Raw genomic sequence first — 24,836 nt, forward strand, 5'->3', positions numbered from 1 at the left:
CGAACTCTCACTACGCCTTGATGAAGTCAAGGACTCCTAGGTATTGGCGTGGTGCACCAGTCAGATAGCCAGTCCACCGAGATGCCACTCAATGTTTGCTCGCAGGCGCTAACTAATACTCTGCCTGTGTTCACACTGCACACTAAGTGTCGCGGCCAACACAGTGAACACATTCTTAATCGCGAGCGACTCAGTATAGAGTATCACTCCGATTCGCTAGCGAAAGGGGTGCTCCCTCAGTGCAGTCCTGAGCAGACACTTTGTTCCTCGCTCTCTGCGTACACGCACGACCGCAGTCGCTCCCACTACGTGTTCCCGCTACAAGGACGTCACCGAACCGACTTCCCTGCGCACAAAAAGCGAAACGGTATATCATCCACTGTCTTTCCCTCACTCCTGCGTCAGAAAGCGTTACTCTTACAAATGGGAGAATGGCTAAGTCGAACAATCCGGAAATTTATAGCATAGTGAACACTGCTGCTTGTTAAATCACTGACCCTGTATCAGCTGAAGCAAAGAATAGCAGGTGCCCACTGTGATTTCCTGACAAGCCCAGTGTTTGTAAGCTGTTCAGTCACAGACACGTTTGCTGGAACCACGAGTACGGTGTGGATTACTGATCTGCTCATTTGTGACACAATACAGCTTTCACTGCTCCAAGTTATTCATTCTCTTGAGAATAAAAGTTATTCTAGAATGTGTTGAGCATTTTTGTCTTATAACACAGCTTCAATATATTTACTGTTAAATGGTGGACGTCTATTAGTACGTTTTTGACCCTGCCGGTTGCAAGCCTCGTCAATGCGATCACGTGACATGTGTGGGCGACATGTTTATACTGGCGGGTTTTATGCCAGATGAGATGACAAACTTCCGTTGTCGAAACTATTAAAAGCATACCGCATTGAAGTCCGGCAAAATATTGACTTTCACTAAAACATCGCCGATCTTGGTGATACTGCGTTTTTTTAAACTGATTTCTCTCGTTCCTTCTTCAACAGTGGCTGTTTTGTGCGGCAAGGGAGAATAGAGCCGTGTCTTACTAACATGTTTGGTGTAAATCTGTCGATTAGTGGGAAGCTTCTAACGCAGCATCGCGATTTCTCGCCTCCAAGTCGTATTTGTGTAAGTGCAGCTTTGCGGATGTGCGCCATGAATACTCCACGCTTTTACGTGTGTGTGTGTGTGTGTGTGTGTGTGTGTGTGTGTGTGTGTGGGAAGTGCGTCATGTCCTCGTTGTGACAGCGGGCAGCTAACATCCTGTTTGCGGTCTGAGCCGCTTCGCGCATCCGACAGCCCGGCTGTGGGCGTCACAACAACACAGGGCGAGGGAGGCCAGCGAGCGACACGGGCCGAATCCACACAGTAGGGGGCCCGGCGTACGGACCGACCCAAACTCACTGTAGTGGTGACACGTGGCTGCTGACCGCTCTTACCGGTACATCGATAAGCAGTACAGAAAACGAAAAATAAAATTCAGAATTTCCATCGTTGTGCAGGAGCAGTGAGTTTGAAGGTGCCGCACACTTTTGAATCGGCACCTTCCAAAACGTTGAATCCGTCGTCCTTGCCATGCCGCCACTGCGCTCTCTGCCATCTAGACTTCAACTATGGCCGGCCGGTGTGGCCGACCGGTTCTAGGCGCTTCAGTCTGGAATCACGCGACTGCTATGGTCGCAGGTTCAAATCCTGCCTCCGGCTTGGATGTGTGTGATGTCCTCAGGTTAGTTAGCTTTAAGTAGTTCTATGTTCTAGGGGACTGATGATCTCAGATGTTAAGTCCCATAGTGCTCAGAGCCATTTGAACCATTTTTTTTGTAAACAAACAACCACTTTTCAACCCAGAAGAATACTTCTGTAGCTACTTACTGATCAAACATGAGAATCGCATCCTTCTACTGTACCCCACAACTTCAATCCTAGGAATTGACTTGTCTCATTTTCCAGAGCCTGGAGTGTAGCTGGTATGTACTATGACGCCCCCTGTGGACATCAAATGAATGACTACTGTCAATTGCCTAGTGCCGTAAGACGAGGCTCCAACCCACTGCAACTACATTTTCGTGATATTGACAGAGAACAGGCGAGTAGCGAATTACTATAGAATGCATCAGACGTAAATTAACGATTAAGACGGAGGTGAACGTTGTTGGACACGAATGCATTTTAACGAAAAAGAGATCGTCGTTAGCATCAGAAAACATGTGTCTGCATATGCCCAAACATTACCTAGGGTTTCGTGAATGTAGTCTCTGCACGTGCCCTAACTGATATACAGATCACTGTCTGTTGCTTTTTCAGCAAAACCGTACTGAACATCCAAGTTTTCAAGGAGGCGGTGAGTTCTGCTCTCGAAGAAAAGGAGGAATGTTTAAAGTTTCAACTCCTCTTGGCGTCGAGACCATTCGAGTAGGGACATGGCCTCTCACTACAGAAGAATGACGGCAGAAATCAACAGTACCCGCGTTTAAGGGAAGGCCGCACTGTTTTCTGCTGTGGTTTGGCGAAACCACAAAAAACCTAAATCTGGGAAGATGGACCATGATTTGATCGTTACCTCTGTACCACAGCTTTTCCCGTACATTTTTGGTTTCTGCTGGCGTTCCGTGTATGATCACAGCGTGGGGATGTCAGGCACTCCAGTTGTACACATCACGTGGAACACGCACACAAATGCGCACAAAATGAGTATCTGTCGAATAATGTTCAGAGAAATTTGTTACCAAAGCATTCGTCTGCCGCATTCTATCGACAAGTTGCGTAATTAGTCACTCAGGAATTCGTGTTCCAATGCAACATAGTGTCCAGCGGGATCTGAGATGGAAATGTGATGTCATAAGGCATAGATTCTTCTACGATATTTCTTCAGCCATGGTCCAGGGGTAGTTCCGCATCGAGCGCCAGATGGGAGGGTCGCCAGTTTACTGCCTCACCACAGTACGCGCATACCTGGACAGCTTTCCCTCAGTGTTTTCGTGGCCTCGTGTGTAACACATCGTTTTGGCCAGAATCTAGCAACAGTTTACTTTGGGCTCTTAGAGTGATGTGATGGGTATACAGTGTGAACACTAGTCCACTCAATACCCTTCGCAGAGTTATAGTAGGATCCATTCAATGGAGATGGTAGTAAAATACAACATTCTTTCCCATCTACAGTTTTGTGTGTACCGCATTCATACATCATATTATGAGGAAGTAGCGATGTGCTTTCTCATCAGCTAAAGTGGCCACCTATGATCTAATTGCTAGTGGAGGGTATTTGTGTTGAAGTCCTCCTCGGAACAGCGTCGAAATTGGCGTTAGCTGATCACGTTTCTACTGCCCCCGAGATTGTTGCCACGTCTTGGCCAGGTGCAATGGAGCAACAAAGCGCATCTACCTGCTCCTGACTTTTCAGTTTGACCTTCGTTGCAGGGTCGTGAAACTGTTTTTAGCAGACTGGCTGTGTCCGCAGTGCAACACAAGAGATGTCGTATACAGCACAGAGAGGAGTTGGGTACATCTACTCCTCACACAGCGCTCCCTGAAGTGAGTCTGTTGGTTGTTATATACTGTACTGCTGACTCCTGCTCTCCTGGTGGGATCGATGGTGCGAAAGAGGAAGTTGAGATAGCTGGTGTGTGTTCCTAGCATCTTCCAGAAACACACAGGCGTGGGGAAGTCGTTGGGATTTCTGGTGCTGCAATGATTAAACAACTGAGACGCCTCTAAATTTGTCTGTTCGGTTTAAGTCACCCTTTCCTACGACCTCTTACCGTCTGTTACTCCCATTAAGCCGATTGGTGGCCGGGATGTCCTCCCTCTTTATCCAGATGTGATGCCTGATTCCTCTCATGTGTGCCGATCAGAATTGCAAGACAGAGCCTCTGGTTCAAATTGTTTTTCAGATAATCTGGTTTATGTTCAAGAACAACCTATGTACCTGACAGCAGTCGCTCTACTGCCTCGTAATCGCTATAAGCAACGCATCTTCCTTGAGCGGGTGGCAACTTGTAAAAGGAAGAAAATGGGTCCTGGCCCGAAACTAGCTATCAAGTGAATAAAAAAGAGAAATATCCCACAGTGGCTGGTTTTTCGTTGTACAGATATTTTGTTTAAGCCAGTATGTTGCTAAAAACTTCTGTGATTTCGAGACAACGTTGATTTAACAGTGCTCGGTCCTAATGACTTATCTAGTGTCATAAACTTAATATTATCAACCAAAAAAAATGAGAAGTAAGAGTTGTATCGAGTGGATGGACGGACACAACCTCATGAATCCATGGACTCTGCATATAAGCAGGGGACTGTTCAGGATGATGGATGCTCTGCAATGGTGTGCGGCAAGTGCAGTTGGAGTGATATGGGACCTCTGATACGTCGAGATACGACTCTGGGAGGTGACATGTATGTAAGCATCCTGTCTGGTCACCTGCATCCACTCATGTCCATTGTGCATTCTGACGAACTTGAGAAATTCCAGCAGGACAATGCGACAGTCCACACGACCACAATTGCTACAGAGTGGCTGTAGGAACACTCTTCTGAGTTTAAACACTTCCACTCGCCCCAAACTCCCAGACATGAACATTATTGAGCATATCTGGTATGCCTTTCAAGGTGTTGTTCAGAAGAGATCGCCAGCCCCTCGTACTATTACGAATTTATGGACAGCCCTGGACGATTCATTGTGTTATTTCCCCCAGAACTCATTCAGACATTAGTCGTGTTGCGGAACTTCTGCGAGCTCACGGGGACACTACACGATATTAGGCCTGTGTACCAGTTTCTTTGGTTCTTCAGTGTATTACAGTGTATAAAGTAACAATTCAGAAATTTAATGCAGATGATACAGAAATACACGACGTTTCAATGTATAGCTATGCTGATGTTGAACGACAGGAAGGCCCTGAAAATGAATGTGGATGTTCAAGGAGTGTACGCCGACCTACATATGAAGAAACGAACACCATAATAAAATAAGGGAAAACATAGGTCGCACGGAAATATATAAGCGCTGTTTTTTCCACGCGCTATACTTGATTGAAATAACAGAGAATTGTGAAGGTGGTTCCATGAACCCTCTGACAGGCACTTAAATGGGATTTGCAGAGTATCCATGTAGATGTAGATGTAGATGTAGACTTCTGCAGCTGCACCTGGAGACCTGGTCAAGTCGGCATGACAGCGGGTATGGAGCAAAATCAGAAGGAGTGCTAGGACTGAGCATACGCAGAAGTAACAGAGGTGGTTGAGGCATTCAAACCGCAGTGTTTGACAGAAGGGCGAAGTTGTTCTCGTGAAATTCTCATAAAAATGGTTCAAGTGGCTCTCAGCACTATGGGACAACATCTGAGGTCATCAGTCCCCTAGACTGAGAACTATTTAAACCTAACTAACGTAAGGACATCACACACATCCATGCCCGAGGTAGGATTCGAACCTGCGACCGTAGCAGCACCACGGTTCCGGGCTGAAGTGGCTACAACAGCTCGGCCACAACGGCTGGCGTGAAATTCTATTAGGTAAATTTACAGAAAAGGAATTCGAGGCAAAATGTGCTACACTTACGTTGGAACTATTGCACGTCTCAAGTAGGAACCTCGAGAACGAAGTAAGAGAGATTAATGTGCGTACAATGGTATTTATTCAGTTACACACAGTCGCTAAATATGGCAAAGAAACAGCAGATACATTCGTTAAGGTTGTTACCAAGTACCATTGACCATGCTGTATTATTCATTGATCAATCATCAGTGATTGTTTGCTTAATGGTTCCTCTAAAACATGATACTCAAAAATAAGGCTTGCACGTCACTGCCAGGGGAGCTGATGGACATCAGAACAACTTGTGCTATTTATCGCAGAAAGCGACGGAAAGGGTGTTGTTCTTGTGGAACATCGTCTACTACTCACCCAGCAGAGGCAGGACAACACTCTGGACACCTGCAGAGTTCAGTAATTCCTCAGACACAGGGGGATCGTTTCATGTTAAAGTTCCCAAAGCCACGAGACTGAGAGTGTATCTGATTTGTCACTTCCGAGGGAACTGTGGTAAGTATTGGAGAGTAGTGAAAGTGTATAAATGTCTTGTCCTGTTGAAAGATCACCCCCAAAAGTAGCACAGTAGTCCAGCTTGGAAGAATCCACCATAGTTTAGTGTTCCCTCACAGAACAACATGGGTTATTTTAAGTTACAGTCGGCCATATAGGATATTTGGAAACTTATCCTTTAACCAGTAATACAGGATATGAAGAACATCTGTGCTAGAGCAGCTGTGTGACTCAGAAAGTTAGTCAATAAGAGCTGTCCAGCTGAAACAACACATCCCAGTAAAGTTGTCCGAAAGGCAGCAGGCCAGGCTTGTTGTATCCAGCAAATTCTGTGTTTTCCGGCCAAACACCACTGGTTATTTTGGCTTATTATTCTGTCCAGCATGAAACGCCAATATATCAGCATGTCTGCGTCAGGTGAGCTGAGCAACACCCTGCAGAGGAGATCCCTGTAACACAATAACTGAGTAGATGGGTGTCGTTCTGAGCAAAGGTTAAATCAGCTGGTTCTGTAGGAACAGGTCTGGTGTATACTGCTCTCATCAGGGTGCCGTGAACAGGCCTCAGGGGCTACTTTCGGCCACAACTGAACACGACATGCAACCTGGGTTAGCCCTTAGATGTCACAACCAGGTTTGCTGAGATACTTCAACACGTCTGGACCTATGAGTGAGTCGCATTGTCGTGCTGGTAGATACCAGTGTTGCAGGGTCAGTGCAGGCTAACGCTTCTTATGTTCTCCACAGTTCAGTGTCTCCTTGACAAACACCAGGCTTCGTTTCAACCATACATTTCCGCACAGCATGATACATTAATGTGCTCTTGCATGTCTTCATGGTGGAACATAGTGTGTATCACATCAACTGTATCACTGTAACACAGCATGGAAGGTGAGGTAATGCTGATGATGTACGAACGGCAGCAGAGCAGGCTGGATGCTCCTGCTAACTTCCGTTTTACCTCCACAACCACCACCTGTGATCTGCTGTAAACTCTTAATATTCACTCTCACCTTTAAAGTTATCTTTCACATCAGACTCCATAACGTTTCCACGTAAAACCTGCTTTATAACTATGCAATTACAATTTTATTTATGTATATACAGGCACTGATTACGTCTGTGGGCTCTGAATAATAATAGAATAGAGACAATTATATTTTGTATTTGTAAAGGATTAAGTAGTGGATTTGTGAAATAATATCTGTGTCGGCGAATTCCGAAACCGCCACAGAAAAGAATTAATGAAGAAAAACTCAAAGATTTCATGACAGTCAGCCATTTTATAAATAGTGGTGTAAGAATAATATTGTCGTTGTCGTCTTCTTGGAGTCATAGAGAGGAGGAACCTGTGACGCTATGTTTAACACGTAGATGGCTTTCATTTGTCAGGATTGTAAGCAGGACGCTATTAGGCGCTGAGTATAAAGAATGGTGTGTGAACTTGTTATTCGAGTTTTAAATGTAGTTGTGTAATAAGAATTCGTATGGTACTATTAGAAAGCTTGCCTGGTGTTTTACACATCTATTTGCCACGCATTCAGCTTTTTAAGTCGTGTCCGCGGTGCAGAGCAGCCGGCCGCGGTGGTCTAGCGGTTCTGGCGCTGCAGTCCGGAACCGCGGGACTGCTACGGTCGCAGGTTCGAATCCTGCCTCGGGCATGGGTGTGTGTGATGTCCTTAGGTTAGTTAGGTTTAAGTAGTTCTAAGTTCTAGGGGACTTATGACCTAAGATGTTGAGTCCCATAGTGCTCAGAGCCATTTGAACCATTTTTGGTGCAGAGCTGAGACACGGCGGAGCGAGCCGCCGCCGCGGCAGATTCAGATCTGATAATAAGGGCAACCATACGGCAATAAGCGGTCAGGTGAAAAGTGCATTTAAAATTATTTCTCACAGCAGTTCGAGATCGGAGTACTGAGCAGCAGATTTTACGTTCTGTTTCACATGCGGACGCGGGCTGCTAATATTGTAAACTTTAACAGTGTCAGAGTTAAAATACTTTCATGTTTCAAAAGGAAACCTTGCTAAGCAAAAGTTATGCGCTAGTAAAAGTTATAGAAATGAGGTTGTGTCGAATGACTCTGAGCACTATATGACTTAACTTCTGAGGTCATCAGTCTCCTAGACTTAGAACTACTTAAACCTAACTAACCTAAGGACATCACACACATCCATGCCCGAGGCAGGATTCGAACCTGCAACCGTAGCGGTCGCACGGTTCCAGACTGTAGCGCCTAGAACCTCTCGGCCACCACGGCCGGCCAAAAGTTATAGAAAAACATTTTTTGGTTAATAATGATAGTCTTATGCTCTAGTGTTAGCTATGGCACTGATTAATAATTAATGTTGACGAAAAATCCACTGCAAGGTTTGGGGTTCTTTAAGCATTCCGTACGGTAACTTCATTATTTTTGATAACAGAAATAATTTCAGAACATTTTTACGATAACTGTAGCAGAGGTGGATATGTTGTGCAGTCTACTGAGTTACAGTAACAAAACTGTTCATTTAATAAGAAGCCAGTTCCAGTATAATAATAATTAATCTCATTTGTTCGCAACATACAATTAACCAAAGTAAACCAGTGCCTAGAAAAAATAATTGGTGCGCGAAAACTCATGCAATGAATTTTGGCAATAATATCCCACGTACTAGCAAAAGTACGGCAACTAACAAATCTGAGCCTGGGGTAGGGGGAGACACAGTAATACGGTGTGACCTCCAGAACTGGAACCTGGGGGAGGAAATCGACATAAAACTGCAGTCTCCGTATGTCCATCTGTGAGTCACTCGACATGAATTTCCAGCTGTTCCATCTCACTTCGTCCTCGAGCCGCGAGTTAACATCATTCCATTCCAGTCTGGGCATCATACGTGAAATGCAATCAACAGGCAGGAGCAAATAAAAATGGCGCGGACAAATGGATACGATTGGACGTGAATGTGACGCAGACACCACGTATATGCCGGCCACGTGATCCAGACCAGTGCAGAGCGCAGTGCCAGCTGTGTCAGTGCGAGTGGAGCAGTGCAAAGGAGACGACGGTACTCACAGAGGAGCAGCGGGTGTCCGTTGTGGAAAGTAACGTCACAAAAAGGCATTGGAATGGTGTGGTCAGTTGTTTATCGAGATGTTTAATTGTCTCAAAGTGCCAGCAAGAAACGCCACGCAACGTTCAGTCCAAAAATGGCCTCAGACAGTATCTGTCTTGAATAAGTCAAAAAACATTCGAAACATGCCCGGACGACAGAAAATGTGAATGGAGCTCACCAGAAAATGCTATAATGTCCAATCAAATCAATCCGACGCCTGTTGCAAAAAACTGGAATGACACGTCGATCATGCTGACGAATATAGCTGGGCCTGCACATGCATCCCTACTGAGTGTCTGTTGTTCACGCATTAAAACCAGCAGAGTTCCCTTAGTGCCTCCAGTTTTGTGATTGGCTTCTTTATGTCTGACAAAGTCTGGTTGCGCAAAGTACCCTCCGCCACACAGCGCAAGCCGGCTTCTGCAGTATAGATGTAGATGTAGTTGTAGATGTCACCACATGTCGCTAACCTTACTAATCTTTCCTGAATATACAAATCAATTATATCTAAGACTTATGGTCTAATTAGTACTTTAAAATACACCATGCCCAGTTTCTTGATAGTTAAATAAATAAGGCGATAACTTGCGCTATTACCTTAACTATTCCTTGTCTTTCCCACAACAAATTTATATCGATTACATCCCCCAGGTTGCAGTTATAAAGGTCGTACCTTACTACTGTCTCTAGCCCCCTCCACAGCCCTGGATATATTACTTACCATTAGCATCACGCCGTATCTGTGCTCACTTTTAATGTGCCACAGAAGCCTGCACTTTTAATAATGACAATTACAATAAAATACACTACCTGACACAAAAACATCAAATGTCGAGAAGGGGAGGAAAAAACGAATTGAAACTTCAGCGGTAGAGGGAGATAATCGGTGTAACTTCCGCAATTGCAAGATCGAGTCAAATTTACAGGGATGTGGGCGTATGAGCCCAGTTATCAGTGTGACGTTCCACCGCCTCTGCTGGGATGGGTGTCATGGAGCCGTTCTGTACCCACCTGGGGCCAACAGGTGCACAGCTGCTGATGCTGACACTGGGACGAAGCCGGCGTCCAAGGCTGCCCCACACACATTCCGTCAGGGTCAGGGAATACTTCAACACGACACTGCCCGTTCACAGAGACACGTGCAATATGTGGGCGAGCATTGTCCTGTTGGAAAACAGCACCACGATACTGTCACACAAAAGGTAACGCATGAGGCCGCAAGTTATTTCCATTCATTAAGTAAACAGAGGTGAAATTTGTTTCATTTACTTTATCCAATAGCTGTACTGCCCTTGATCTGATAGTAAAATTAAAAAAAACTAATAATATTCACTCTCACCTTTAAAGTTATCTTTCATATCAGACTCTTGCAACGAATATTGTCAATAATGCCTCACATAATAGGGAAAGCACGGCAAGTAACAAATCTGTGGCATGGGGTGGGGGCAGACACAGTAATACGGGGCGACCTCTAGAACTGGAACCTGGGGGAAGAAATCGACATAAAACTGCAGTCTCAGTACGTCCATCTCTCAGTCACTTCCAGCTGTTCCATCTCATTTCATCCTCAAGCCGCGAGTTAACGTCATTCCATTCCAGTCTGGGCATCATCCGTGAAATGCGAGCAAACCCAGTAATATACAGGCAGGGACAAATAAAAATGGCGCGGACGAATGGATACGATTGGACGTGAACGTGTGCACATAACAACACCCTGTGACGTATATGCCGGCCACGCGATGCAGACCAGTTAAGAGCGCAGTGCGAGCTGTGTCAATGCGAGTGGAGCAGCGCAGAAGAGACGACGGTGCTCACAGAAGAGCAGCTGGTGTCCGTTGTGGAAAGTTACGTGACAAAAAAGGCGGTGGAATGGTGTGGTCAGTTGTTTGTCGAGAACTTTAATGGTGTCAAAGTGCCAGCAAGAAACGCCACGCAACGCGTAGTCCAAAAATGGCGTCAGACAGTATCAAAAACACTCTGAAACAAGCCCGGACACCTGTAAATGTGATTTTAATGCACCAGAAAATACTTTAATGTTCTACCAAATTAATCCGGCGTCTGTTGCAAGAGACTGGAATGACACGTCGATCATGCTGACGAATATTCTACCTGTCTCGGCACATGCATCCTTACTGAGTATCTGTTCCTCGCCCATGATAACCAGCACTCGTTCCTTAGTGCCTCCTGTTTTGTGACTGGATCAGGTAACAATGAATGGCTTGGACATGGATCCGTTCTTTATGTCTGACGAAGTGGTTGTCAACTTACAGAATCACAGGTTCTGGGCAGCAGAGAATCCGCACAGTTTCCACAACGATGGGGTTAGGTGTGCAGTGTCTGCACGCCACGTGGTTGCCCCATCTGCTTTCGTCAGGGTGTCACTTCGGGGCGTTACATTGCCAACATTTTGAAATCATTTCAGGCAGCACTAACGTAGGAGATAAACACCTACAGTTAGTTTCAACAGGATGTAGCAGCTCCCCATACAGCCATCCAATCCTAGGAGTCACGTGTGAAAGAGTTGTTGGCGGAGGTCAGCCATTTCACCTGATCTGTCACTGTGCGGTCATTTTGTGTGGGGAGCACTCAAGTCTAGGGTGTGTCGCAACAACCCTCATAGCCTTCAAGGACTGCAGCAGAGCATTTGGGATGATACTGCAGCAATCCCAGCCGTCCAGCTTCGGTCCACCTTCAGCAACTGAATGACCAGGACCCACAAGTGGCAAGAGGTGGACGGTGGCCACTCGTGGTATCTGCCACTGTCTGGTTAGTGCTGTATTTCCTTTCCCCTGCTGTGTTTCTTTTTACCCTGGAACTCCGTTCTGTGGACCACTTTATTTGCCCCACCATATAAACTGCTGAACTATCTTGAAGGCTAAATTCTTCATCAAGTCTCATCGTAACGACATTTATCCTCAGATCACTACATTGTAGGTCGACGGCATGACATACCTAACAATTAAAGTGATGGAAAGTTGATGATGTGCCACGAAAACTGCTCTGGGCCTCAAACTCCGTTACAACGTGCAACCAAGTTCCTGACGATGACGTTCTTGTGTCATACGTTCTCGACATTCCACCCTTGTTCATTTTTGAAAAAAAAAGTTCCAGTTCACAAGAAATATCTCCATCGTCGTTTTCAGAAGCAACTGACTACCACTGTGCTACCAGACAAGGGGTCGGTGGCTGCCCCACTCTGTACATTGCCGACCTATCTCGAATGCTATTTCCACAAGTTGTGATGTTAATAATTTGGCTCAAAAATGGTTTAAATAACTCTGAGCATTATGGGACTTAACATCTGAGGTCATCAGTCCCCTACAACTTATAATTACTTAAACCTTACTAACCTAAAGACATCATACACATCCTTGCCCGAGGCAGAATTCGAATCTGCGACCGTAGCGGTCACGCGGTTCCAAACTTAGGCGCCTAGAACCGGTCGGCCAAAGCGGCCGGCAATAATTTGGCGAATTCCTTTATCGTCTCCTAGGAATAAGATAATAACCGTCATTCTGGTGAAAGTTATTACTCTACATTCTGATGTCTACACCCTCTTACACAGCAGAGAATGTAAGACATGAATGGTGTGTCGCATTTATTTTTATGTAGAACTTCTACGTCCGTCTTCTGAGAATTACCTATTTATTTCTCTTCATCTGTATTAAATATATTTTAGTTTTGTAATGTTCTTTACTTTTCCTAGTGTATTTCTGTGGATTGCAAACAGCTGCATCATACACATATTTTTATATTCAGAGGAGAAACTTGGTGACTGAAATTTTGTGAGAAGTTCTCGCCATAAGAAAAATAATCTTTGTACAAATTACTGGCATCCCAACTCGTAGATCATATCCATGCCACGCTCTACTATTTTTCGACAGTACAACACTAACTGCCCTTCATTGAACTTTTACGATGTCTTCCACCAACTCAGTCAGCAGATGGTCCCATACCGCAGAGCAAAATTTCAGGAGATATCAAGGAAGGATGTAAAACTCCCGTCATGGTGGGACGTTAAGCGCCCCCAACCTGAGGCGAAAGCAAAGGGTGCGTGATGGAGGGGAAGCTGCGTTGCGAGAGGCACACCTACTGTCTCTCCTGAGAGAGTGCGGCAGTTGGGCGAGGATATGAGGGTAAGTCTAACGACGATTCCGGATCCCTGCGGCCTGGCTGCTGCCGTTCCTCACTTCCTGGACGACGTTAGCAGTCTCCCAACCCAAAGCGAAAGCAAAGGGTGCATAGCGCAGAGGGAGCTGCGAAAAGGGACACAACATCTGTCATTTCTGGACTGAGTGGCGGGTGCGGCACGTTGCTGACCTTGGCTGCGGCGTGCTGCGCCCTCCCGGCGCTGCTGCTCCCCAGAACACAGGGACGTGCCACCATCTGTGTCTCTGCTGCTGGTGGCCTGGTTTGCTGTCGTGAAATCTTACCCCAAGTCGGAAAGTGTACCTCGCCACTCCTCTGTCTTCCAAGCCCACGGGTTGGTAACACAGCCAGGGTTAGGCTAGATGGGTCCAGACCCCCGAACAACTGCATGACCAGCCCACCACCTGAGTGGGTCGTTGGCCGCAAGGTGGAAGCTCAGGCCAGTAGGGGTCGAAGGGCGAGAGGTGCGTCCGCCTCTACGGACTGTGGGCTGTACTTGCCGATGCAGGACGAGTGAAATCGGCGGTGACCAAGTACTGAAGGGACAAGTGTGCTGGTAACAAGGCGTTGAACCCGGCAGCTGAGAGGTCCTCGGTCTAGGGGCGAGGCCGGCGGTGGTGCTGCAGTTTAGTCCCCCCACCCATGCCAGAGAAGTTGGTCCAGGTTAAGAGAAGTGGTTCCCAATCATTTTCGCTTGCCAAGAAATGATGGATACTACAGAGAGAAGCGATTCTGGTTTCAATGCTAGCCCCTCCCTCGGAATAAGATGGCCTGGGTCAGGCGACGGAGGATAGCATCACGGATAGGCATACAAGGGTAACTCAGTTCCTACATCAAAATATTAAAAACGTAAAATTAGTCAGAACGCAGTCCATCAAAAATGAGCTGGCAGCATGAGCAATTGTCAATGCCAAGTTAGAAGGCAGATTTGAGGAGCTAGAAGAGGAAAATGAAATACTAAGAAAACAACCTGTCAAAACATGGGCTGGCGTGGCTGCACAAGCAGGACCAAGGCCCAGTCAATGGAGGACACCATGGTCAAGGTCTCCAAACCACTGGACACAGAGGTCTTTTTAAGACCAATGCCCGGCCAAGATGTCAAGAAAGTTAAGGAGATAGTCGCCACTACAGTAAACCTGGTCAGAGAAAAAATTGAAATCAATAGAGTTAAGGCAGCTAAAAATGTAGTCATAGTTGATGTTGCTACAGAGAATGATAAAAACAAATTATTAGCTAATCAAAAATTGTGCACGTCAGTTAAATGTGAGCCGCCCCAGAAACGAAACTCACTCATTATTTTGTATGATGTCCCTACAACACTAACAAATGAAGATTTATGTGAAACTCTGCACCAACAAAATTTAGATGACATGGACATAAATACCTTTATGAAAGATTACAAGCTGAGATTGAGGACAGGACCTAGGGACCATGATGTAATCCATCACGTCACAAAGGTCTCATGGGCCTTGTGGAAGAAACTGATAGCTCTGGGGTAGGATTACATAGGGTTCCATGCCATAAGCGTCGAATATTACCTCGTGGTACCTCGTTGCCACAATTGCGGAGACATAGGTCATATACACAAATATTGTAGTAGGAAGCCTGCATGCTCCAAGTTCAGAGCTGAGGACCACATGAGAAAAAACTGCAATAAACCAGGCGTCTGTATACCATGCACGCATAGGGGCTAAAACACATGTGGTGCAACTGGTAGAAATTGCCCAACATATAAAATGTTGGAACAGCGCCTCATTTCCAGAATAAATTATGGCTGATGGTGTCAGTGAGACCAGGAGAGACAAGAAAAGAAAGTCTCCGAGTAAGAGGAGGAGGGATGCTGACAGGGAATGCAAATTTAAGGACTTTTTTAAGTCTTTATCAGAGTCAAGAGAACGAAGAACAACTAAGGGTGATATATGTATTCAGACCGAGCCTGTGGCTCAGGCTCCTATTGGTTTCTCCTCCTCCCTCATCTGGGGGCCTACTCAAACTGAGGAAGCGGAAGGACATGTTGGGCGACCAGTGGCAGTGGGCTGACCAGTCATAATCCAACGCAGCCCAGTATTAGACAACAGCTCGCGTGTTAGTACAATAAACAGTGCCATGCCCGTACAAGAAGGACTTTCATAACAAATACTACAGGAAAGCACTGCTACCAGCACGATGCAGCTGCAGGCAGCACAAAGAGCTACGAGAGCAGATCCGAGAAGAGTGTACTCAAACTGAGCTTGACATGCAGCTGTCGCACTTGGAGCAACCTGATGTCTTGACAACTGCGCTCAGACACGTCGTACGCATAGGGCATAAATATGGTAGAAAGGTAACCTTCTCGACAATGGAGGCTGTGGACAGGATACAAGTCAATGAGTCTCCCTGCGTGACCTCATTAAAAAGGTTTTCGAAAGACGAGATGAAAGATTTGATTTGGAGGACATTTAAATACCGTACAGTGTGTCCTAGCAAACGGACACATTGCGTTTGATTGGAAAAAGACCTGGCCTGATTGTAACGTACATACTTACTTTCCATAATGTCAAGTGAAATAATGATTGGACACATAAACACACACAACAGTCGCTTGGTCATGTAGGAACTGCTGAGGGCAGTGGTGCAGAGGAGGCTGGAAATAATCTGCTTGTAGGAGCCATACTCCCAAGCTGGATAAATCTCCTTTATGGCTGCCACTTGTCACGTAATGTACACTGGGGAGGAGCCAAAAGCAGCTATAATTGTAGCAAATAAGGCCTTACGAGTTGCTACCATAGCACAATTATCAAATATTCACTGCAACATCGTGGAATTACAATCACCTGTAGGACTAGTGTACATCATTAACATGTACTTCCAATATAGAGGTAATTTTGATGACTTCTTGAATCATCTCACTCGAGTCACCACGGCATAGCAGGGCGAAAGATTATTGTAACCGCCGATATGAATGCCATATCCCCCCCTATGGTACAGCGGCACCAGAAATGCAAATGGGGAGAAGGCTGAAGAGTTAATCATGGCCTCCCAACTCGTTGTGGCAAACAGACCAGGGAATCCCCACACCTGTAGAGGTCGAAGTGGATTTGGAAAAAAACATAAATGTCATCCAGTCAACACCCAGTGCCATCAGTAACATCGAACTGGAGAGTCCTAGATAAAGTCACAACAAGTGACCATAATCTGATTGTGTTTAGCCTTAGTGACGAGTAGTGCCACTGGGACCTGGGGTGGGAGATCCAATACAACATCAATAAGACATGTTGGTAATGCCTAGCTCTGGAGTGTGACATTCATCCGTTGCCTGAGGGTGATGTAGACGTTGATAGGTATGCTGAAAAGATGGTGGGGTCTGTAGTTAGAGTGGTGAAAGCTGCTGTACCACCCAGAAGGAGAGCCATTGCGGCCTCCCCATCACAATGGACTGCCGAACTGCAACGTATGCACCAGTGTGTGAGACAGGCGAGGAAGTATCACCAGCGAAGTGTCGTCTGGCAAGAAAAACAGTTCTGGCTGCAGCGATACAGGGCAGCCAAAAAGGTCTTCCAGAAAGAACTGAGGGGGTTAGGGTTAAAAGCTGGGAAAGATATGTGCTGCACCAACTGGCCACTGCCCGTAGGGGAGTCCCCTATAAGTTGGTCAGAGAGAAAAAATAAGATCTCTCAAGGTTCTCTCGACAATCAGAGATGGCGACCAAATGACAGAGTCCTGGCAGCAGTCTGCCGATGTCCTTCTACAGATTCTGTTACCAGATGATGAGGAGAATGAGAACAATGAGATTCAATGCCATATCTGTAAGGAACATCATGCAGAGTACAGCAACAACACCATGGTGTATCCCTTTTCGAAGGAAGAAGTGGCAGTACATATTAAATCTTTCAGAAGAGGGAAGGCTCCAAGGCCAGATGGCATAGTAGCAGAGGCTGTACAATTCCTCGCCTATCAGCTAGCAGCCCCTTTCAAGGCTCTTCAATGAATGCCTAAGGCTTGGTAAATTTCCGAAAATTGGGAAAAGGGCAAATGTGGTAATTATAAGGAAAGGAAAAGTTGAGGACCATAAGGAAAGCAATTCCTACAGGCAGATATGTCTCCTAGATATCCTGGGGAAATTAATAGAGAAGTTTTTGGCTGACAGACTGGCGATACACAGGATACTGTGCAGGATGAGTAACAAGCAGTTTAGCTTGTGGCTGGGGCAATAGGTGTCTGACGCAACTGCCCTGGCGGTTGAGGTCTGCAGCTCAGCCCCACGCAAGTATGTGGTAGACATCAGTGGCCCCTTCGACAACCTGTGGTGGCCCTCGCTCTTCTCCCCCTTGTGTGAGAAGGAGTGCTCAGGGCCCCTCCGTGGCTCTCTGAGGAGCTGTTACGAGGACAGGGAGGTTTGGTTATCGCCGCCTAGAGGGAAAATAAGTAAAACCATCACAAAGGGTTGCCCCATGGATTTGCACTGGGGACTCTCTCTTTGAATGTAAATATAGAACCGATGCTAGAGAAATTATAACTCAGCTAGGACATACTAGACATGACGGCCTACGCAGATGACCTCATGCTGGTTGGTTGCCACAGCTGTGAGGACCTAGAACCTAAAGTGGAAAAAACAATAACATCACTTTCAGAATGGTGCCACGAAGCGAAAATAAGGATTGTACCACACAGATCCACGTATCTATTGTGAAAGGTAGCCTGATTAGAAATCCAACCATTAGAATCAAAGAAACGCCAGTTTTACGGCGCTGCAAGGCCAGATATTTAGGGGTTGTAATTGATGAAAAGTGGAATTATACGTCAGATATAGACACCATATCTCAACGAGCCCTACAAGTTTTAAACAGTCTCACCAACATAGGTCATAAAAGATTCCATCTGAAACCCAATCTCATTAAACACTATCACAATAGTATTTCAACATCAATAGTAGGATATGGGTGTGGGGTCTGGGCACACAGGCTCACGAGGCCTGCCATGACCGTGAGAAGGGTGCAGAGGAATATGCTGTTACGCTCTGTTGGGGCATATCGAACTCCTACTCGGGGGGGGGGGGGCTTGTTGGTGTTAATGGGGCTGTATCCATTAGACATCAATATACAGGAGCAGGCAGCATGGTACTGGATAAACAAAGGAAAGATAAAAAAAAAACAGGGAAATCATGGGGGTACAGTTAGGTGACGAGTTTGCTATCAGATAAAGGGGGGGAGGAGCTATGGCAGGAATCATCGGAAAATGAAGAAACGGGAAGAAGGGTATTTCAACTGCTCCCTAATAACAAGGAAAGATTAGAGAGGGGTTACTTTGAGCCAAGTAGAGGACTGCTCCACTTTCTTACAGGGCATGGGCAATATCCCATATACTTACGTCGATTTGGTGAACGGGCTACACCAGCGTGTGGCTGTGGTGTTCGTCGGGACGGCACAGCTGAACATATCATCTATGACTGTCCAACATATGACGACGTAGCGTATGATTTAAGACAACAACCACCGAACAGAGACATCTTCTCCATAATACGACGTGCTGACACCTATCATAGCCGAAATAGCTTGGCAAACGAGGTATCACGCAAGATTATGAGGGAATTTATTAGGGACCAAAATAGTCAACAAACAAACCAACAAAGGGTGATGGGCACCTGCCCAAACCGCCGGACGCGGAATGGCCGCGCTCCAGGATCAGGTAGGCAGGTGTATCAAATCTCATCAACAGTAACACCAGTTCCAATTTGACACTGGGTATTAGAAATATAAGTTAGAATGTAGATGAACTAAGAATACTAACAAGATTAGGGACTCCAGCGAAACGCAGTCTTTGGTTCCTTTTCCGACAACATTTTCTGTAACATCGTTCAAATTCGAATAGTTCGTAACTGTAATTCCTAGGTATTTAGTTGAATTGACAGTTTTTATATTTGCGTGATTTATTACGTATCCGGTACGTGAAGGATTTCTTTTCGTATTCATGTGTATCACCTACCTCTGTGCATTGTTTAGAGTCAGTTGTCACTTTTGGCTAAATAAATTGGCATTTGGCGATTGGTTTTGATCTTATGCCAACTTTACTAGAGGGTTAGCGGCAGAATAATGTGCAAACACTCTGACAAAGCTGTTCAAATTGTCTCCTAAATCGTTTATACATGTTAGGGACAGCAGACGGTTTATAACCCTTCCCTTTCGCACCCATAATGCCATTTCTGTTTTACTCGATGACTTTCCGTCAGTTAGTACGCCCAATGACCCTTCCGCCAGGAAATGACGGATCCAGTCGCACAACTAGGACAAAATTCAATGGGTTTGCAAAATGATTACAAGCCGTTTCTGAGAAATTGTATCAAAAGCATTCTGGAAATCAAGAAAAGAACCAGTTCAAAGTCCGTTGTCGATAGCTCTCGCTACTATGAAAGCTAGGTGTGCCTCACAAGAACGATATTTACTGAATCGGTGGTGAGTATGTCTCAATAGACCGTTTTCTCCGAGACAATTCATAATGATCGAACCCAGTGTATGTTCCAAATATTACTGCAGATCGACGTTAGTGGTATGGGCCAGTAATTCATGGAATTACTCCTGTTTGCTTTCGTGACTGTTGGTGTGACGTGTCGAACTTTCCATTCATTACGGGCTGATATTTTCTCGAGTTAGTGGTTGTAGATGATTTCTAAATATATACCACCATACTCGTAGGGGACGTGACTGATATACAATTCGGCCGGAAAAGTTGCCTTTATTAAGTGGTATAAGTTGCTCCTCTACATCGAGGATATCTACTTCTAACTTACTCAAGTCGGCTGCTGTTATTGACCAAATTTTGTAATATTTACCGCATTTCGTGACTCCGCTTTAGCGGCACTTTGATCAGTCATCATACTGAGATGGCACCGATTGTGTCTTGCCACTTTACATACGACCAGAATCTCTTTGGGGTTTTCTACCAGATGTGTAGGCAAAGCTCCGTTGTGGAAACTATTAAAAGCATCTCGCATTAAAGTCCGCGCAAAATTTTGAGTTTTTATAACACAGTGCCAATCTTGGTGATATTCCGTTGTTTTAAGTTTCCCATGCTTTTTTCCTTTCTTCTTGGATAGTGACCTGTTCTGTGCTCAATAGGAGATTAGTACCGTCGCTTATTAATATATTTGGTATAAATCTCTCGATCCGCGGGAAGCTACTAACGCAGGATCGCGATTTCTCGCCTCCAAGTAGTATTTGCGTATTTGGACCATTACGGAGGTGCGCCAGGAATACTCGACTCGTTTACGTCTGTGTGTGTGTGTGGGAAGTGCGTCATGTCTTCACTGCGATTGCATGCGGTTAGCGGTCAGCGGGCAGCTAACATCCCGTTTGCGGTCTGAGCCGCTTCCAGTTTCCGCCATCCCGGCTGCGGGCGTCACAGCAACACAGGGCGAGGGAGGCCAGCGAGCGACACGGGCCGAGTCCAGACAGTAGGGGGCGCAGCGCACGGACAAACCCAAACTCACTGCAGTGGTGACACGTTACTGCAGGCGACTCTTGCCGGTACGTCGATAAGCAGTACAGAAAACGAAAAATAAAATTCAGAATTTCCATCGTTGTGCAAGAGCACCGGATCGAAAGCCGGTGCACGCTTTTGAATCAGCAGCCCCCAATACGTTGAATCCGTCGTCCTTGCCATGGAGGCACTGTGTTCTCTGCCACCTAGACTTCTGGGTCTGACACCCAAGGATTTCTTTTCGTGGGGTTATGCGAAATACCTTGTGTATATGCCACATTTGCCGAAAACTATTCGCCCATTTCTGAAGCGTCGGTTACTCCACATACGCTTCTAAATGTATGGCGTGACATGGTTTGTCTCTTACATGTTGCACGTGTCATCATCGTCTTCATGCAAACAATCTAAAATAAATTTGCTGTGTTTCGAATAGCCACACCTATTGGTACCCGCTTCATTAAGTTTTAACTGTACATCTAAAAATACATATGCATAATTCAACATATTTATATAACAACAAAATGCTAAAGAATAAGGTGAATATTAATGGGATTAAGTAGACATATAGATATCAGAGTAGCAAAGCTTACCTGGAGATTATCAGGGCAAGGGAGAGCCAGAGAAACTGTCGTACCCCCATGTCATTTGTGCACTAAGTAAAATATTCGACGTTGTAAACTAAATTAGACCAATCCCGTCTCCACCTGCATTGTTTAGCGAAAAGACCGCCGTGGGGTCACTTGCGTAACTCAGTGATGCAGACAGTCATAGTGTAGATGCAACAACATGGAAGAGGCGTCTATGCAGGAGCCAGACCAACATGGGGTTCCCAAGAGGGGCAGCAGCCTATGGTGAATAACGCTGAAGATGGGTACATCGAGTATTTAATGAACGGGTGCTGAATCGAAGTGATGAAACACGTAGAAGGAATCGATTGACAGTACATGAACTGAAGTATCAAGGAATAGTAAATCAGGTAATGGAACGAAGTGCGTGGTACATAAAAAGGGAAGACGCTAAACACTGAATGGTTGGAGTTATCAGGAATTCTTTACGTCATTAGCTACAATTTAAACCATTACTTCTAGATAGTAGCATCCATATATTTAATCCAGATACGCAATGCAATTTACAACTCATCGTTCATGATTTCCAGTCCTGTTGATTACAAACAACTATACAAACTTTACCTCAGACCTCAACCCAAATGTGTCCTACGGACGTAACCAAACCATAGAGTGTGCCTAAAATATTGGTTTTCCTCATCATGATCGACAGCAAACCAACATCTACAACGATAGTTCATGTATACTTGCCGATGTTTCAAGCAGAATATGAAGATATGGAGAATATATATGAGGGTACTGAACGGGTAATTCAGTATGAAAGGGGAGGGGAAACAAAATAGTTATGAGGAACTGGAATTCGGTTGTAGGGGAGGGAGTAGAAGCAAATGTTAAAGGACAATATGGGCTTGGCAGTAACAATGAGAGAGGACAAAGTCTAATTGAGCGCTTCAGTAGACTGCAGGTAGTAATAGCGAATGCTCTATTCAGAATTTATGAGTGGTAGGGATAGGCTTGTACTAGGAAAAGACTCGGAAATATGGGAAAAGTCCAGTTAGATGCCATCATGGTCAGGCAGAGATTCCGAAATCAAAAGAGATATGGAATCTAGTACTAGAATCACGTACACGCAGAAGCTGATGTAGACTCAGATCACAATTTAGTAATGACGAAGAGTAGACTGAAGTTTAACAATTTGGCAGGAAGAAATAATGCGCTATGAACTGGGATGCAGAAATACTCATGAATAAAGATATATGGTTGAAGATATCTGAGGCTATAATAACAGCGCCGATGAATAGCTCAGAAGGAAATTCAGTTGAAGAGGAATGGACATTTATAAAAAGAGGGACTACACAATTTGGAAAGAGGAACATAGCTAAAAGGAAGGTAATTGAGTGGAAACAGAGAGAAGTTAACAGAAGAAATACTTCAGCTGACTGACGAAAGGAGGAAGTACAAAAACGTGCAGTCAAAACAGGAATAAGGTAATACAAGTCATTTAGGAATGAAATAAACAGGAAATGCATGAAAGCTAAAGTGGAATGGCTGCATGAAATGTGAAGAAATCGAAAAAGACATAAATAATAGACGGAAGGAGTGACTCAGGAATAGAAAAGTCAAAACAGCCTTCGGTGAAATTAAAAGGAAGGGCGATAAAATTACGAGTGCAATGGGAATTCCATTGTTAATTGCAGAGGAGCAGCTGAACTGATCTATTTCAGAATTTCGCTACCAGAATGAAGGTGGTGGTCTCATATTGGTGTTTGGAGGAGCAAAACAGAGGATGTAGACATACTGAATTTCAGGAAATGTAATTTTCAGGTCTCTGGTCGGTAGTCGCTCTATGGTGAACGATTGGTTCATGTAATCCGTAAGAAAGAACGTTTTTAATTAGGAATGAAATCACGCCAGTGTCGGATGAGTAATGAAATTGAACATGTGGACTGGAGTACTTAAGTAACTCAAGATAAGCTAGTATATTAAAATATTACTACAGTTGAGTGAACACCGAGGATTTACTATCTGCTCTCAAAAATTTTACGAGGACACAAATAAAGTTGAACGTAAATTTTGGAACCTTTGTGAAATCTCTAGGCACGGTGAAATGATAAGGTGCAACAAGTAAAACGTTTTATTCTAATCTAATTCTTTCATTTTTTAGTACAACTTTCCTGAAAACAATGTTATAAGATTTGCTTCTGCTGACTGTAATTATATGAAGCGTCCAAGAATCGCTGCTGCTATTCGGTTAATTGAAAAACTTCCTGAACTAATTATTTCCTAATTCATATTTTACTCTCTTCACAAATGTGCTGGTAAAGCTTGTAAATGTTTTCCCAGAGATTGGGCGACCTAGCTAGGAACATTCATAAACATTTTAAAACCACTGTTAGGTGACAGGAGCAACTGCATGAATTAAAAAAGTTTTTAGATATCAAAATTCATAAATTGTTGCATCCATCACAGACAAGATGGCTATCTTTGCAGGGCATGGTAGTGAGAAATTTAGGAGAGTGGAATACGTTGGAGGTGTGTCCTTTGATTCTAAGTACAACAGTTCTCTGCCAGTGAATCGAGGTCCATGTCAACCAGTTTCCAAGCGAACATTTCCTATAATAGCTGCACAGAGAGGAGATGTGGAGCTCGGTACCTGTAAGTAGGCCATCGCCCACAGTGGCACATAACGCTGCACGTCTCCAGTGGGCCAAACAGCACAGGAACTGTCCAGAGGCTGACTGGAGTGTGTGTGTGTGTGTGTGGGTGGGGGGGGGGGGGGGGGGGGGGAAGGCGAGTGCAGTGTGCCCTGAGCGGTCGCGTCTTTCAAATGATGTGAGGTGTCAAGGCCACTGACAGTCCAGTGAGCAGTTTAACTCGCCCTGTGTTGAGGGCACTGCTCAGGTTGCAGACGCTTCTCTGATGTTATGATAATGTACCATGAATATCAGAATATCACGTATATAAATCAGGTCGTATATTTCAACATTCTTGGTGACCAATTGTTGTCCTTCATCCTACTCATTCATGACGAATGTGCTATGGACAGTTACATCTTCCAGGTTGGTACACAAACGTTCCTGCTTTTAGGAACCTTCAAGCAATCTGTCGCGCCTTGAATGGTTCACTAAGCAAACAGATCCTAATCCTGCAGACCATGCAGGGGTCATTTGGAATACCACATCAAACCAGAAACAGTGTTGAAATGGAGAGCTGCAGCCTATCTCCATGTTGAACTATCTGTTTACTAAGCAACAAGTAAAGGAACAGGAAGAGAAGTTTTGTGAGGAAATGAAAGTTCTGGGGCGAGAAGCAAAACCCTTAAGCATTCTGCATGACACAGTTCCGGCAGCGACGCCGAAACTCATGGGACAGAAATAGAACTGAATGGATAATATCTTGAAAACCGGTTGTAAATGATATTCTACCAAAGTAAAACAGTGATAATGGGATGTAATGAAATTAGATGCGCTGCTGAACGAATTATGTAGGCATGAGCTTTGCTCTAACTGAAGTTGGACGAAACAAAGAGCGACAAAATAAAAAA

Source organism: Schistocerca americana, chromosome 11, assembly GCF_021461395.2.
Source record: "Schistocerca americana isolate TAMUIC-IGC-003095 chromosome 11, iqSchAmer2.1, whole genome shotgun sequence".
Lineage (NCBI taxonomy): Eukaryota > Metazoa > Arthropoda > Insecta > Orthoptera > Acrididae > Schistocerca > Schistocerca americana.